This window comes from Osmia lignaria, chromosome 7 (assembly GCF_051020975.1).
Source record: "Osmia lignaria lignaria isolate PbOS001 chromosome 7, iyOsmLign1, whole genome shotgun sequence".
Lineage (NCBI taxonomy): Eukaryota > Metazoa > Arthropoda > Insecta > Hymenoptera > Megachilidae > Osmia > Osmia lignaria.
The window spans coordinates 1177119-1195190 of record NC_135038.1 but is presented as its reverse complement, the minus strand read 5'-3'; positions in this window follow the sequence as shown (position 1 = coordinate 1195190).

Sequence of the window (18072 nt, the reverse complement as noted above, 5' to 3'; positions counted from 1 at the left end):
TTCATACGTATATTATTAAATTATAATGGCATAAACATGTTTATTATTTTTAAAAGTATTTTAACAGTATTGATTGTACTTTCTTCTGCTTTTTCATATCTCCGTATATGTGTTGATAAACCCGCAGTATTTTATTCAAGTCTCTGTTAACTTGCATGCTTCGATCTACGTCTGGATCGAAAAAAGCCTCGCATTAACTGAATTTTTGTTCGCATTAAATGCGACCTGGTATCATTTTAAAATTCGCACTAAATCAAATATCGCACTATGTATACGGTTATCGCACTGTATACTAGTTTTTGGTCGACGCGATATGTGTATAGTGTCACGTTCGGAAAATTTTGCAAATTTGTCCACCTCAAGCCTTCCGGTTGTAGGAATCTCCTCATGTAAGAGGCGTGAGGGGGATGAATTACTTCATCATTTTAATTCTTCTCCTCAACTCTGTGCTTTCTCATCAAGCCCTCGGGTTATAAGAGACTCTTCATGTGAGGAACGCACAGAGAAGAGTTTGAGCGTATAATTATTGTATTTTTGTCTTTTCTTTCCTTTAGTTCACTCTCTTATTTCTCCATTTTTTTATTTAATTTATTACCCTTCCTTGAAACTATCGTCGTGTTCAACTGCGTAGTAATAGAAGCTAGCTTAGAAAAACTCGGTTTCGACCGGGTGAGGTATCGTAAACAGGTATCGCAGTTAGCCAGGCTTCGCATTATAGGGGTCACCTCGGGTTAACTGCGTAAAAGCATAAAGATATAATTATCTTTTGAATTTTTAATCGATACTCTCCCCTCTTTTCGGGTAGGCGCCAGTCGGTCCCAAACCCGATCGTGTGTGCGAATTGAGTGTTGGAATGGTAGCGTGAAATAGCATCAGAATTTAAGTATTTGAATGAATGTACAGAGCGAGGGATGAGAATCCTCATAAACGAACGTTAGCGAACGTTCGAGGACTGTTTAGAGATGATGGGTCGTACGGGGCAATAAAAATCATTGTATCAAATTCTAAGAATTTGCTTGAAACCAAGACCCAACGGTAAATTTTGAACAAGAACAACGTTCTCAAACGAATTTTGCTACGAGTACAAGAACGAAGATTCGAATTAATACTGCCGAAATTATTAATTAAATCTCAGGGCATCGTATACTATTATAATTTTTTAATGAACAACCTGCGTTACACCCGCAATTCGCAATTCTCTGATTTTTGCACACTAAACGTTTATTTTCATTTCATTCAATTATAATACCTTTCTTACATTAAATCCACGCATACCAGCATACAGTTTCAAGGAGGGACCCGTATGGGACTCAGAGCACTGACGAACCCAACAGAAACAATCAAAATCTAACTTTTCCGCCTTTTAATCGTTCTGATTGCAGAGGACGTTTAACGCGTCATAAGCGATCAGGACTAGTGGTAGCGATACCTTTCTCATCGCCCAAGAATAAGGGAAAGAAATAATCGAATCACATTGCTAATTTTATTTTTCTTTTCTTTTTACGTTGCGCTTCGCCTTGCATCACGCGCGCGCGCGTCGCAACGTAACATAGAACCAGTAGAGACAGGCGACTGCATGCTGTCCTATACACCGCCAGAGTAGGCGGTAGAATACACGTAGACATACGTTTTTTTTTTTATTGTAACCCCTGATAAAACCCATGCAATTTGTCCTCTAGGACATTAGGCACGTTGTCATAGTTGTTGATTGTTGAGGGTAGCGTGTGGTTGCTATTCCCAACGGAATGGCACTGGTTCACAGGTGTTTTTATCCAGGTTTACATTACTAGATCCTATGGTTGTTTCTTCTTCAATCTTCTTAGGGTGCTATCGGTGTATATGTTGCTGGCCAGCGGGTTAGGATGGTTCGCTGTTCTTGTTTTGTATTTATTGGATAGTCGGTGTATTTCTTCCCTTACCGTAAGGATTTGTAGGTCTTTCCTTAGCTCTTCGTTTTTTATATACCAGGGTGCATCTACTATTGTTCGTAGTATTATCGACTGCATGGCTTCCATCTTGTCTATGTGGCTTTTGGCTGCTGTACCCCATAGTTGGATGCCGTACGTCCATGTGGGTTTTATTATGACCTTGTAGATTAATAATTTATTTTCTATATTCAGTTTTGAGCGACGGCTGGTTAACTAATGCATGTTTTTTCTTAGAATTCTGATTTGTTGTATTTTTTTAATTATGTGTTGCTTCGATGTTAATTTAGTGTCTAGGTGGAGTCCCAAGTATTTGACGGTCCTTGTTTGCGGTATTTCGTTGTTATGGAGTGTGATTTTTGGGATATTGCCTTTGCGGAGAGTGAAAGTTATGTGATTGCATTTGCTGTAGTTAACCTTTATTCTCCGCTTTTCCAACCATTTCTCCAGCAAGCTTATGTGATTTTGAAGGATCTTGACGGCTTCGTAGGGATCTTCATGTCCTGCAATTATTCCGGTGTCGTCGGCGAATGTGCAGGTGGTACTATTTGGAGTTGTTGGGATATCTGCTGTATACAAAGTATAAAGTATTGGGCCCAATACACTTCCCTGGGGTACTCCAGCGTTTATTTTTTGTATATTTGAGTGCGCATCCTTTACTTTTACGTAGAATGTTCTATTGGTAAGGTAGGACTTTAGGAGCTCGTAGATTGTTTCAGGGAAGAGTTGTTTTATGATTTCCAATAGGCCCTCATGCCAGACCTTATCGAATGCTTTTTCTATATCTAGAAATAAGCATGTACAATATTTCCGAGTTTCTAGAGCGGTCGTGATTTTGTTGACTATTCTGTGAGCTTGCTCGATGGTAGCGTGCTTTTCCCTGAAGCCGAATTGGTGGTCTGGTATTAGCTGTTTGCTGTTGATTATTTCCTTGATCCTAGCTAGGAGAATTTTTTCAAGCATTTTGGACAGTATTGGTAATAGAGAGATCGGTCTATATGAAGAAGGTTCATGTATATTTTTATTTGGTTTGGGCAGCATTATTATTTCTGCTAGTTTCCAAGCGCTGGGAAAGTACCTGATTCTGAATATGGCATTGAAAATTATGATGATCATTCGGATAGCTTTAGGAGGAAGTTCTTTAATGACTTTACCGCTAATTAGGTCGAATCCCGGGGTTTTGTTAGTTTTCATTGTTAGGATCAGTCGTTTTATTTCTTGTTGTGTGGTGCTGGGTATTAGTATGCTTTCGTAGTTGGTGCTGTCATTTATTGTTGCTGTTGTAGCTATAGTTGTTCTTGTTCTTGCTGTTGCTATTGCATCTAATGGTGTGGGGTTTGGTTGGAAAGTTTGATGTAAGTGTTCTGCAAATGTTGAGGCTTGTTCCACGGAGCACAGAGCTTGCCAGTCGATATTGGCGTTAATGACAGCTATTCCATTGTGCGCAACAGGGCTGTACCCCTGGGAGATGATCTTTTGGATCCCCATTGCCTATGTTTGGCGTTGTAGTCCCCGGCCGCTATGAATTTGTTTCCTAAGTTATTGAAGTAGTTCTCGTACTGATCCATAGTGAGCTTGTGCTTTGGAGGCGAGTAGATGGCTGATATTTGTATTTCTCCGTTTGTGGTTTCTACTGTTATCGTTGTAGCTTGCAGGTATTCGTATTCGGTGTTGCTATGGGGATGGTGTTTAATGCTGTTTCTTATAATGATAGCGGTATCTCCGTGTGCTTTTCCTGATGGGTGTTTGGTATCATATATTGTATAATGTGGGATTTTAACAAAGTTTCTTGCTGTAAAGTAAGTTTCAGAGATTGCAATTATGTCAATATCGTGGGTGTGGATAAACGCTATAAGTTCTTGTAGTCTTTGTTGCAGCCCATTGCTGTTCCATATTGCTATTTTGATTGGACGATTCATTATTTGTTGCTATTGATGATTTTTACTAGTAGTTCTATCATGGAAGTTATTTGCTGAGTTTGTTGCTGCAGCAGTGAAGTTTGTGTTGCTAGCATATTGGTTATGAGTTTTGCGTTTTTAATAGATTGGATTAGAAGTTGTTTTATCCCTGAGGATTCTGGTTCGATGGGATAGTTTGGGTGAGTGAGGGAAATTTGGTTCTGGGTTTGACGGTCTGCGTTGAGTTCCGCGGTTACTTGCGCGTATGTTCTATTGCCTATGCCCAAGGGTTGGGCATGGTTGGATATGGAAGTTGGTAACGGTTTGCGTGCTTCGCTGATTGGCAAAAAATTATTATTTGTTTCTGTTGGAGTTTGCTCAGTTCTTTTTCTTAGTGTGGGGTATAGTTTTAACTGCAGTTGTTTCCTCACTATACAGCCTTTGTAGTTTGCAGGATGTTTACCTTGGCAGTTGCTACATTTTACGTTTTCAATTTTACCTTGCTTTGGACACAATGTAGTCAGATGGTTACTTGCACACTTGACACAGACTGGGGATCTGTTACAGCAGTTTTTCGTGTGTCCGTGAGTTTGACAACGGTGGCATTGCGGAATGTCGCGTTTCGGTCTTGGTGGTTCGAATTTAACCATGGTGTTTAATAGTTTTTCTATGTTGTACATATCTTTGTTGTTATTGTTTGGTTCGAGTTCTATTATAAAGAGTGGCAGTGGTTGCTTGGTATCGTATTTAACTATATTTTGTATTGTTCTAACAGAGTGGTTGTGTTGTTTTAATTCTTCTATGATTTTACTCGTATTTGTTTTTGGGTGAATTCCACGTAGTATTACTTTGTAACTACGATCTGTTTTTGTTTGGTAAGTGTGAAAGTTTGCGTTTTTACTTTTTAAAGCGTCCACTATTTTTCTACAGAGTTCAGACGACTTTAGCTGAATTTTTACTTGATTGTCTTTTAATTGTTTTAATATATAGTTATTGTTGCCTGCTTGCTGCTCTAGCAGTACCGTTAACGGTTCTATGATTTGTGCTTGTATGTATATTGGAGGAGGTTTAGCTGTTTCAGTTCTATTGATGGTGTCGGTTGTGTCAGTTGGTGTATTGTCTGTTGTCAATACTGTAACGTCCCGGAATTATTATCGCGAGTACGCTACTGCACCGACTGCGTAGGGAGAGCGGTTCCCTATAAGAAGGCGGCTCGTAAATAATTATATTGAAGGGATCATAGGTTCGGGTGGCACGCGGTAAAGGAGTAAAATCCAACGTTAATTCCCTTCTCAAATAATTATGTGTTTATTCAAGAAAAGTGTGTTGTGTTTGGTTATAATATGTATATATATAAGAAAAGGTAAGTAATTATTTGAGTTATATAAAAATGTAAGTAATGAAAATAATATAAAGAATTAATGTAATCAATGTACAAATGTTGCGCCCTGTTTTGAAATACAAAAAAAAAATTAATTATATTAATTACAATGAGTGCGCCCTGTATAAAAAAAATACAAAGAAAAATAACAATCACATTTGACCTAAAATAAAATACAAAGAAAAAATTTAATTGATTAGTGAACGCGACTCTAGATACGATTACGAAAACTCTAAACCTATAACTTGAATTTATAAAATAAAATTATTCAAATAAATTGTTCGATTGTCAGGAAATTGGCGTGGATCCGTTCCGACACTGTAGGAGCTAACCCGTTCGGCCGCAGTACGATTTCTGGGCAACTTAGCCGTCACTGATAGGCCGCATCCAAGGAGCTTCTGCTTTCGCTTGCTCGTTAAGCTTGGTTGCGAACACTGCAGGATGGTATCGTCGCTCTAGAGCCTGTGTACTAATAGGCCGCATCCAAGGAGCTTCGGCTTTCGCTCGCTCGTTAAGCTTGGTAGCGAACTTGACACGTATGAGAACCGCTGCGAACCGGTGGTCGAGCGCTCCGGGTCTGACGCGGAACCTTTGCCGACAAAAGAATCTATGCTACTGAAAATCTATGTAGTAATCGTATCATAGACCCGTGTCAGACTACGATCAGAATCGAAGTGAAACAGCTCCGCGCGGCACTCTCGTATTTATACCCGAGATCTGCTTACGTAGCAGTTTTTTCTACACGTACTTTCGATACCGGAAGTGTTTGGACTTTGACCGGAGTGTACGTGACTCCGCGCGTATCGCTATCTCTGTCTATGCATAGTGCTACCTCTCTCTATTCTGCGCTCTATTACTATCTCTTTCTATGCGTTATTCCTATCTCTATCTATGTGTCCTGCGTCGATCTTTTATCGACGCTGTAGAATTATCGACGCGGTAATTATCAATGTATATTTTTGGAGTATAAATTTTTGTTAAATATAAATATTAATAAATACAAGATTCTGTTCTTATTTGTTGAATATGAATATAATTATTAATCTAAATCACGGTAATACAATAATAATAATACAAAAACGAACTCTTACAAATTTTAATTGTATAAAAAACGAAAAAAAAATAAATAAATATTTTAATAATTACTAATGATAAGAATTTTTGTTTATTCTTCTTCTTGCGGGATGTTACACAAGTATAAATATTTTGAAAAATAGATATAACTCAATACTTGGCTGGTTTTGCATGATATCCATTATTTTTTTAGAAAATTCGCAAAATATGTACCATATAGTGCCTAAACTACTTGGCGTTACCTTCTTTTTACATGTAATGTACTTTTTGCGGGATATCCCGACGTTTTTAGGGCCACGCTGAAATGCATTGTGTATTAGTGCAAAGCGGTGCTCCGCTCATAATGCCTAAACTACTTGGCGTTACCTTCTTTTTTACATGTAATGTACTTTTTGTGGGTATAGGATTTATTCCTTCGGGACACTGTAACTTCCATGTTTCCTGTGAACGGAAATCAGTATACTTCTGCACAAGATAATGAAACATGTCCATGTGCGTGTCTTCTAACCATTCAGCTTGCCTGATAATATTCTGCAAATGGTCTGTTAACTGTGGCATAATAGGCATCCTGTACATGTACTCGTAATGTGTATAATCGCAAGAGCTTTCTTATATTATTTTATTCAATGTAAGTAATGCAATAAAACGAGAAAATAGAAGAAAAAGTAAAAGAAATAATGAAAAGAATAAAAAAAGATAAGAAGGAAGTAATAAGTAAGAAAAAAAAAATAAAATAAAAGAAGTAACAAATAATTAAAATTAATATAATGTGAAACACTTACAAAGCTATGAAAAATGGCAGAAGAAACCAATCGCTACAGAAGTGTTGTTCCGTTCCGAGGAACACTCGGTACGAGGATTTCGAAAATTAATTTATGACGGTTTCGCGACGGTACAGCTATTTTTGAGTAACCTTGTAATATTGCCGGCAATAGTAATTTCCCTTTTTGCAACAATGGAGTTAGAGTTTTATTTTTTCGTTTCGGTCTCAATGGCTAAAACATGTCATAAATTGAGTCTTTCCGAAGGGTAATTTGACAACGGTCATCTAACAGTACGGGGCCTTCGAAGGCCAACCTGGATGGAAAAACCCCGGCGTTGTCGAACTTTCGAGGTCCTCCGGTACCTCAGGTACCACTCCACCCTCTCCTGACGAAATCGCGCTAAGGGCGTAAGGAAGGGCGGACTCGGTGCTTGAGGGATGCGCTGATTGGAAAGTTGTCGTTTTCGAAAAAGGCCAGTCAGCGTAGTCTCCCCGCTCATCGAGAAAAATCGAGAGAATAAAAACAGTGACTTTCGAACGCGGAACGACACTTCGACAGACTTTTCTGAGTCTACAGAGCAATCGGTCTAACGTTTTATTCGATTATCGGAATTACTTAAAACTATTGTTTCAAAATTAATTTGGCGAAACAAGCGTCAACAAACATTCGCGACGCAGTTGACGAAACATCGTTCGGTCCGTCAACAAGTGTTCAGATGGATGTTCGCGAACAAACTGCTACCGTGCATTAGATAACATATGCGCATCAGTGAAATTTACGGCAACAGGACAGTGTCGTTTGTTGGCATAAAGAAACAAAGTACAGTGATGCTCGGCTAAATTTGACCTTAAGAGAATAGATGTCATAATGAGAGGAATTGAGATAGACGGTATAGGTATACATCGAGCAACAACGGTCGAGCTACGGAACTTCAAAGGGATGCCACGAGTTAAACAAATGAGCATTCAATAAAGAAAATTTCATTTGTAATAATTTTCCTCTAACCTCAATGAAAATTGCACCAACAGATTGCTGGGAATTTTTCAATTAAGATGAGTCCAAACACGACATAAATCGATGTGTATAAAGTTAGCCCCCCATTTTTTAATTTTAAATGTTTTTTTAGTTGTTCCAGATTGTTCTATGTTTGTTCTATATTGTTCCAGAGTTATAAGACCAAAAACCAAAAAACAAGACAAGAAACGCAAAAAAAAAACAGTTTTTTTTAACGTCCTCCCATTTTTTGAAAAATCCAATTTTTGTTGCTCTGGATTGTTCTAATTGTTCGAAACATTGTTCCAAAATATCAATTCCCTAAAATATGTTTTTACAAAGATACAGTAAAAAATATCAAAAAGTGCTGAAATCATTTTTTTATCTTTGTAGCTATCATTTATTGTTATCTGACCAGTAAATTACATATTTGAGCTGCAAATGACAAGAACAACCTGGAACAACTCTCAGGTTTGCCAGAACAAACATATAAAAAGCTCTTTACTCTTGTAGGTAGAGATATATTTCATCTTTTTATTGCGGATCTAATGGTATTTTCGAATTCCTGAAAATCAGTTACTTTCGTTAAGAGAGAGTATTCCATGATTAACATGTAAAATGTTTTTAGTCGTGGATGTACGTTTTTAAATTTATTTCAGCAGGAAATTAAGTGCGAGATGTCTAAAACGAATGAAGCACGACGGTAAACTAAATTCAGTTAGATAACAAACGCAATATCGCATACAAAATGCTGAAAAATGTTATTTTTCTCAAATAGGTATAATTTTCCAAATGATTCTAAGATCTGATTACACATGATAAATGCTAAAAAAGTTAATGAAAACAGATTCACTCTTACCAATGTAGCGGAATTGCGAAGCTATGTGCGCGGCAAGATTAAAAATAATTTAGTACTAAATAAACCACAGTACGATATGGCAGGAGCAATAAATTATGGAGGAGGTACAACAATGACATCCGTAGGACACTACACTGCATTCGTAAAAAACAATGATGAGTGGATGCAATATGATGATTTATGTTAAAAATCGGTACATGTTATGGATGATACAGAAATAAACGCGAACATGTGTATATATGTAAAAACTTAAAACATAAAAAATGTGTATAAAAAACAAAAAATGTTTTAGTACTTAGAATTTTCTTTTAACTGACACGAGTGCCACCCCGTCACAATAGCCAAGTCCCTTGGTTCGCACGCGCCCGCGTCCCTCCCCCGCAATACCCCTATCCCGACCCGAACCCTTCCTCCCACCCGCCGGTAACGGATCGGTAGAGGCGACGGAAGGAAGCGAAGAGGACCCGCCAATATATATGTGTTTTTATGTATGTATATATATAAAATATTTATATATACAAATCTTTTTGAGTATATTGCGAGAAACAAATGGACACATTAATCAAGCACCCCAAAAGAGATTAAAACACCGCTATATCTTACGTCACTGACTTTAAGATACAAATAAAAAAAATATAAAATTAAAAAACAAATATTACGATTTGAAGTAAAATATCTTAGAAACTATGGGTGACAAAGTTCCCATAGATTGACAAAGATGTCAAAAAGGAAAAAAGTGTTTTATATGTTTACCTTTAAGCATAAAGAACTTTTTATGTTTGTTTTGGCAAACCTTAGAGTTGTTCCAAGTTGTTCTTGTCATTTGCAGCTCAAATATGTAATTTAATGGTCAGATAACAATAAATGATAGCTACAAAGATAAAAAAATGATTTTAGCACTTTTTGATATTTTTTATTGTATCTTTGTAAAAACATATTTTAGGGAATTGATATTTTGGAACAATGTTTAGAACAATTAGAACAATCCAGAACAACAATAGAAATTGGATTTTTCAAAAAATCGAGGGACGCTAAAAAAAACTGTTTTTTTGTGTTTCTTGTCTTGTTTTTTGATTTTTAGTTTTATAACTCTGGAACAATATAGAACAAACACAGAACAACCTGGAACAACTAAAAAAACATTTAAAATTAAAAAATGGGGGGCTAACTTTATACACATCATAAATCGGTTTAATCTTACTTTAATTGGCTATGAATGTTTGATAGTAATTTTTCACTGTATATGTAATTTCTCAACAATACTCCTAAAGTTATGGTAAGCAACGAAAAGAGGTCGTGGTTACAGAAAGTATTTTAGATGTGTAATAGTAAGATGATCTTGCGTTATGATACACGTGTAAATTAAATAGACGGACTGTTCATTATTTCCATAAGGTATGATCAGAGTTGGGTATTGTTTGAAATAATCTTGTGATAATTTGTGGTGTAAATTAACATTTACATTATTTAGAGTAAAATAAATTGTTACTGCTCTTCTGTTCCCATGAAATAAACAAGATTGCTTCTAAAGATTATAATTTCTAACAATAAGTAAGTGAAGAAAATATTTTATTCAAAATAATTTGAAAAAGTGTTGTTATTTCTGTCGCAGTTTTGATGATCACCCAGCATCGTTAAACACATATGTAGATGTATAGGCGACCGATGTACTACCCAGGCCCTTCAAACTCCCGTATTTCATGCTGTAACGAAAATTAATTTCGCGCAGAAAATTCCGGTGGCGCTGGTGTCGATTCAAACACATATAAATGATATCAGTGAGGTACACACACACACAAGCACATGGTTCTTATATTCGTGTGCATGGTCTTACTTATTCAAAGTTTTGAAAAATAAAAATAATGAAAGGGAAAAAATGACAACAATATATGTTGTGACCCGTTACACGTGGGTGCACTCTATAGTTTTACCTTTTACAATTACAATAAGTCGCGGGACAGTTCAGATTCGTTCCGTTCACAATGCTATACGCTGGGCGCCAGCCACGTCTCGTGGCAATCGAAATCGAAAGGGAAAGGGGTAGAATTGCGGTCGTTACAGGGGATGGAACACGTGGCACCTACATCCGTACAATATTTCGCGGGGGAGTGCGCAGGGAGGATTATTTAGGGCTGGGAGAGATCTCAGGGTAGGAAAAGGGGGGTTCTCAGGAAGTTCGTTACGTTACGCGTAGAAGGATGATCGTAGACGGGAATGGTGAGGGTAGGACGAAGGGGTTTCGCAAAACGTAGTATCAAAGGGGTAAAACGATACGCGAACGCGAATACGCGCAGGCGAAGGTTGCCGTTGCCAGAACTCAACTCTACAATATTAATAATTCAGGGGAGTCACCGGTATTGTACACCACACTCACTCTTACGCCTTCTCACAACTCGCTCTCGATAAATCTCGCTACAATAATCTCAAAATCTCTTAATCGCTTCTGAATACTCTCTATACAATGATAGCCTAGGGCTCAATGACGGATCGTCGCCGCTGCGACGACGAGACCGTCGCGGTAAAATTTTGGGGAAGGGATGGGTCTAGGATGGGGGCCTCTTTCGGCAGCGGAATAAATCGATTATCGATCTTCGATATGCCGGTGATCGGGGTCGATGGCTGGCGGATATCCTGCGATGACGGGTGGGCTGAGGTCTTCGGGCTCGACGACAGATGGTTCCGGGTGGACGTTTTGACATCATTTGGGCAGTTTCGTCTATTTCTCCAAAGTCCCACGTCGCTCCTTTTCCTTGGAAAGGGTTAGGGGTCTGTCGCCGGCCTCGTAGCTCCTTCTGCAGGTATTCCTTGTGGGTTTTCCGTCGCCTCCATCGACCCGACACCGGTGGGCAGGGAAAAGGGGTTAGGTGAGGGAAGGGTTAAGGATTATCTTTAGGTGGGAACGTGAGGTGGGAGAAGCGCAGCGATTGTAACGGGGGGGGGGGGGGGGCACGGGTGTCACCACGTTACGATGTATAATAAAGAAAATATATTAAATTTTTACAAAAGTATAATAAATATATATATTGTGACCCGTTATTCGTGGGTGCACTCTATATTTTAGCCTTTTCTTTACAATGACAAAGTTTGTTAAAATCACGGTTACAAATTCGTTGGGCGCCAGCCACTCGGTGTGGCGAATTAGGAAAAAAATGCGGGAATTTACAGGGAACGGGTTGCGCGGCTTATCCTGGTTTTGCCATAACAATTACTACGCGGGGGAGTACGCAAGGGGGATTGTCGTAGGAGGCGAATCTCAAAGGTCGGGAGGGTTCACTGGACAGTTCTTTACGTTACGCGTTGAAGGATGAATTCAGAAAGGAACTGTAAGGGTAGGGAAAGGGTTATCGCGACGACGTGGAATACCGGACGCGGAAGGCGTGATACGCAAACGAGAAGGTACTGTTAACGAAACTGAAACTTCACAATTTTAATACGAAAAGGGCCTTACCAAAACGCTCTATTCAAATCTCGCTTTCAAACCTGCCTCTTACAAAACTCTCTATCGCCTTCCAAAATTACTTTTCGAAAACCGCTCTTCAAAACTCTCTCTATACGCTTCGATGCCTAGGGCTAATTGCCGGCTCGTCGTCGCAGGAAATTTTTGGGGACGGGATGGGGTTGGATTGGGACCTCTTCCGGGACTAGGATTAATCTGTTATCGATCTGCCGGTAATCGGGATCGATGGGGCGGACGGAGATTCTGCCATTATTGGATTGGTGGACCTCTGCTGCGTGTCTAGGGTAGCTCCCTTTCTGGGGAGGGGTGCTGGTGCTGTCGCCGGCGTCGAAGCTGCTTTCTCTGTTGGCAGCTTGTTGGGGTCTCCTCCGTCGCCTCCATCGGCCCGTTACCGGCGGGTGGGAAAAGGGGTTAGGTGAAGAAAGGGTTATTTGTGGATTTACGTTGCTGGAGCGGGAGGTAAGAGAAGCGCAGCGATTGTAACGGGGAGGCACACGTGACACCACGTTACAATATATATATCAATAATAGTATACAATTAATCACAATCATACATACAATAAAACACACACTCTGCACACAGATTATACTTAATATATTTTAATATGTTGGGAATCTTAATTATCGACGTATCGGTAACACTTACTTCGATACATTAATGTCACTAACGAGACGCTGGCTCTCGTCGCTCTCCCCACTCTACCAAACTTCTCGAGCTCACCTTTGCGACTAACGGATTCTCATTAGAATCATTAGAAATTCAGACGACAAAGAGAACGGTTAAGTGAAAGAACGACAAGAGCGAGCTGAATTCCAACTGGTTTATTATAAAACTACCCGGTTTAACACTTTACAAATCTTACAAATCTTCAATTGTTAATTAAACTGAAAACTAAAAACTAAAACTAATGCTATAATTAATCCATTAAAAACCTAAAGCTATAACTAATTAAAACTGGACTTTACTCTATCTAAACCCTCACTCACCATCCGATTATTCATTTTTTACTTTCGCACTTTAAACAAATACCATATTAATGGTTTTATATATTGTATATGTAAACTGAATACTTACAATCTTCTTCTTCTTCTTCTTTTCATTTGCATCCAGGTCTCTTGTTGCTCTATTTTAATAGAGGCAACCACTGACATGCAATATTTATTACAGCCTCTGTTATTCTACACTTCTGTAGAAAATAAATATTTTCATTAACAATTATTTACATATGCTTTAAAAAGTATATAAGAGTTATTACTAAATAAGTTCAGTGTTGGAACTGCTGATGTTGTTAATCTTTTCCTCATTAAGTATTTTTCTTTGAAGTAGCTGCTACAGATCACCCTGAATTTCAGTTTTCAGGTGGAAGCACCGACTTTGGATTGTCACATACTTTCACCCACTGCGCCATCCTCTTCTTATCCTTTCTCTCTTGGGGGAAGAAGAACATCCTGCTGTTTTCGTTAATACATCCTCTGATGCTGCATATTTTCTTCCCCTTTTTTAAAGATACATTTTAATAATTAAGATTAAATATATTACTAAAACAGCAATATAAACAGTTAATGCTTTCAGTAACAATTTTAAAAAATTCTGTACTTACTTAATTTTCATCTTCCCCTTCTGTTGCTGCATCTCATCAGTAGAAGTTATTGAAAAACCTAAAAACCTAGAAAAAATTCAAAAAAATATCTTTTTAAATAATAATAATAGCAATAGTAATAATAATAGTAGTAATAACAATAATAGTAATAATTATAATAATGGAATTCACGAACCTGGAAATTCTGTCATATTTCTTCAGTCTCTTTAAATTTTGAATCAATTGAAAAACGCGGCGACAAATTTCGCGGGAACATGACGTCACGATATCTTTAGTTGTGTGTTAAAATCAGTGATACAAGGTATGCATGTAGAGAAGCGACATCAGCGCTGCCTGGAGTTTCTGCGCCGAGTTAAAATTTGCATCAAATTCACAAGAGTGGAGCTTGACGCGGCTGATGCCGCGCACCTTCGCAATACGATCTTAACATGTTAGTGTATCGCACGCCATGATGTTGAGCCAACGCGAATATCAGTAACGTTGCATGTGCGTAACGTAATCTACAGCGCTAATAGCGCCTCTAGCAGCAAAAACGTGTAATCCATGCTGACGTAGGCATGACATAGGTGTTAATTGAAATTTATCGATTAAAAAACAATTAATATTTCATAAATAAATGCACCGATTGAGGTGTTATTGGGCTCAGAAGAAAGAGAAAGACAAGCCGAAGCATATTGTGTTATTAGAATGAAGTTCAGTTGTGTACTTTTCTGCAACAGCAAATTATTTTTTGCATAACGTTCAAAACGCTCTGCTTCGGGATAATATACTCGGCAGAGTCTCGCTGTTGCCGGCGGACCAGCCTTCGGCCTAAACTATTTGGCATGGAGACTCTGCCGAGTCTCTTGATCTGGTCTATGATGGAATCCTAAAAATCAGATTAAGACGGAACGTTTACTTGGTAGCCTTTGCAGATGATATCGGCATAGTCATTATCGATAAAGACCTTGATAGTATGAAGTCCGTGGCCGATGAAACCATAACAAACTTGGTTGAGTGATACCAGAGTGAGGGGCTGGAGCTTGCCCCACAAAACTCAGAATGCATTCTCCTAACTGGCAAAAAACATCTCAGTGATCTTGACCGATCGGCTACGTAGAACGAATAATAAAATGTAACACATGGGTGCTGGAAATAAGTCAAAAATCAGAAAGAGTTTCATGGTGAAATTGTAACTGATATAAATGTGTGTTTATTTATGTAACCATTGGTACTTATCTGTCTATATGTTCTTTCTTCTTGTTTTTTGACTGCACCTATTTGGAGATCTTATCCTGCAGAATATAATTCAATCTTATTCCAATTATATTCTACTTCAATCTTAAGGGTACAGACTCCTTCGAGGTCTCCTCCGAATGGATGGAAGCGCCATTGGAAAGAATCGGGCAATCGTGAAAACACATAATTGAGAAATTCGACATTTGACGGTGTGACATCTAACGTCATTATGCAGAATAAGAAACGAAAGTGAGGTGGCATAGTTGCCAAATCACATCATTTGAAAGTTCTATCGCGGTGTTGCCGCATCTGTGACCATCTAGCAAAATGAATTTGCTCGAGCCGAGCGAGATTTTGATTCCTGGTAGACATAGAAGAGGACAGTGCGAGAGAAAGAGAAGAAGTATCATGAATGAAACAACGTAGGGCCGATCGGCGGAAATATAGAGTTACACGCTACGACAGATTCGATGAAACTCTGCAATACTCATAACGTACGCGGCTATAAAACTTATAGGAATGTAACGTCCCAGCAATACCTTATTTTAAGAATAAATCGTAATAATCGATAATTATTGTATTATAGTAAACGTTTATAGAATTAGATGGCGTCCTCGCTCGCGTTTAGAGTAGGGTAGCTCGTGTTAAGAGTAGGGAGACTGCGTGAAGACTAAGGAGTAGGGGTGTTCGGGAGTCAGATACCGGGAATTCCTATAGACAAAAATCCTGTATAGAAAAAAAGCGCTTGGTCAGCAAAATCTGACTATAAATAGAGGCGTGCCACGCGGAGAAAATCAGTTTGGTTTCGACCATGCTCAGCTCAACTTCGACTTCGACTTCGACTTCGACTTCGGTCGAGTACAGCTACCACTCTAGCAATAGAGGAAACGCTACGGTTGCTAAGCGCTGAACCACTTAGTTAGGGATATAGCGACAGAGTAACCCATGCTAAATTAAATTCCTTACAGCAACAAGTGCAAGTTTCTACGGATCTACAGACCCTCTACTCATGGTTCGCAACGTGTTCACTACGTGTGGGTTTAGAGTCACCTATCAAGTCTAAAGATCTAGCGAAGAGCGGAGCTCCTTGAACACGGCCTATACTACACATAGCTCTGGCTTGCCCAGAAACCGATTGCGCCCTGTAGAGAGGTCCGTTCATATCTGAGGGAATAGTACAAGTTGCTATCTTTGATAATTTCCGATACTTAGTGTAATTGGTTGTTGTCCAGAGTGTTCGCTGTACCTATAGTCTGATACGCGTACTAATATATACTAATTTCTACTAATAACTACATTTTCTATTATATTTTCATTTAGGGCGAATTCATTATATTTTCTTTGTATTTTTCATCTAGCCCGGACTCATTGTAATATTAATACTGTTGTTTTCTTTTATATTTCACCTTAGGGCTGAATCATTGTAAAAGAGACTAATTAATATCTTGCTATACTTTTTAATCTTTATTAAATTAATATTATAAAACGTACTTAACGTTGGATTTTACTCCTTAACCGCTTACCACGCGAACCTATAATCCCTATTACTATATTACGAGTCGCCTTCTGAGGGAACCGCTCTCCCTATACGTCAATGCAGTGACGTACCTATTCTTGGACGTTACAGAAATACAAACTACATGGCATTAATAATTTCAGGAAAGGAATGAAAGATAAAGACATGTAACTTGATCTATAATATACAATATTTATTATAAATATAAACAATGCCTCTTCTTTCTCCGCGACGTCTACATCGTCGGTTATCATAACAGCCACTCCAGCCACGTGTTATTGAAATTTTGTTCATCTGAAATATAATAATGAATTTTAATATAATTGTACCTGCATATGCAGGGTGTCCCAGTCTAACAATAAGTGTGACCGAATTATATTAAAATCCATTATTATATTTCAGATGAAAAAATTACTCAAAAAAATGCTATACAGTGCGACGGCCGCCGAGAAGGTAGAAGAGGAGAGAGAGACGGTAGGAGGTAGCGGTGACGGGCGGCCTATTGTTATTAACATATACTGAACACACATATATGTATAAATAAACATTATGAATCATTACATTTCTTTATTTCTTATTTCCTTCTTGAAATTATTATGTTACGTAGTTTTCATTCCTATAAGTTTTATGGTCGCGTATTTACGTTATGTGTATTATTTCATTCATTCTACCCCTACCAGCATCACGAATTCGTCGTTCTTTGATGTTTCTGAACATAGAAAAGGATAGCGCAAGAAGGATAAACAAAGAGAGAAAGACTCGCAAGCACAATATTTAACCCAATATTATGCTACTGAATGTTGATCGATTTATATTGTGTTTAGCTTCATTTTAATCAGAAAAATCTTCTCCACATGATAGTGAAATTTTTATTAACAAAAAGTACAAAATAAAAAACTTTATTTTGTGCAATAGTATTGTTACATTGACACGGGACATTTAAATGTAGACAATAAATCCCGGTTTCAGTCCCTCTTTCGTCTTTAGCTACTGTCTCTTTCTAGTCAGTGTTTACTGACTAGACAACCAAATTCGAAAAATGATTCTTCTATTCCATAACAGTTGCGGAGTGGACCAGCCATAGTTACATTTATCGTGTTTTCACTGTATATGGTGCAAGTTTTATAATTCATTTTTCTGGCATACCATTTCAAGTATTCTATCTGTAATTTCATTGATAAAAAAAACATGATTATAAATATGAATAGAAAAGTTTTATTATTGCACACTGTTGGCGAAATCCCCCATGTCTACGCGAAACGACGAAGTTGGCAACGAAAATACTTCGTTGGTGCGCCGTTACCGATAGCGGCAGCACCTCTCGGGCCCACTTTGTCCACGCGGTCCCCTCTCCACGCGGAACCGGTACGATCGACGCCATGATCG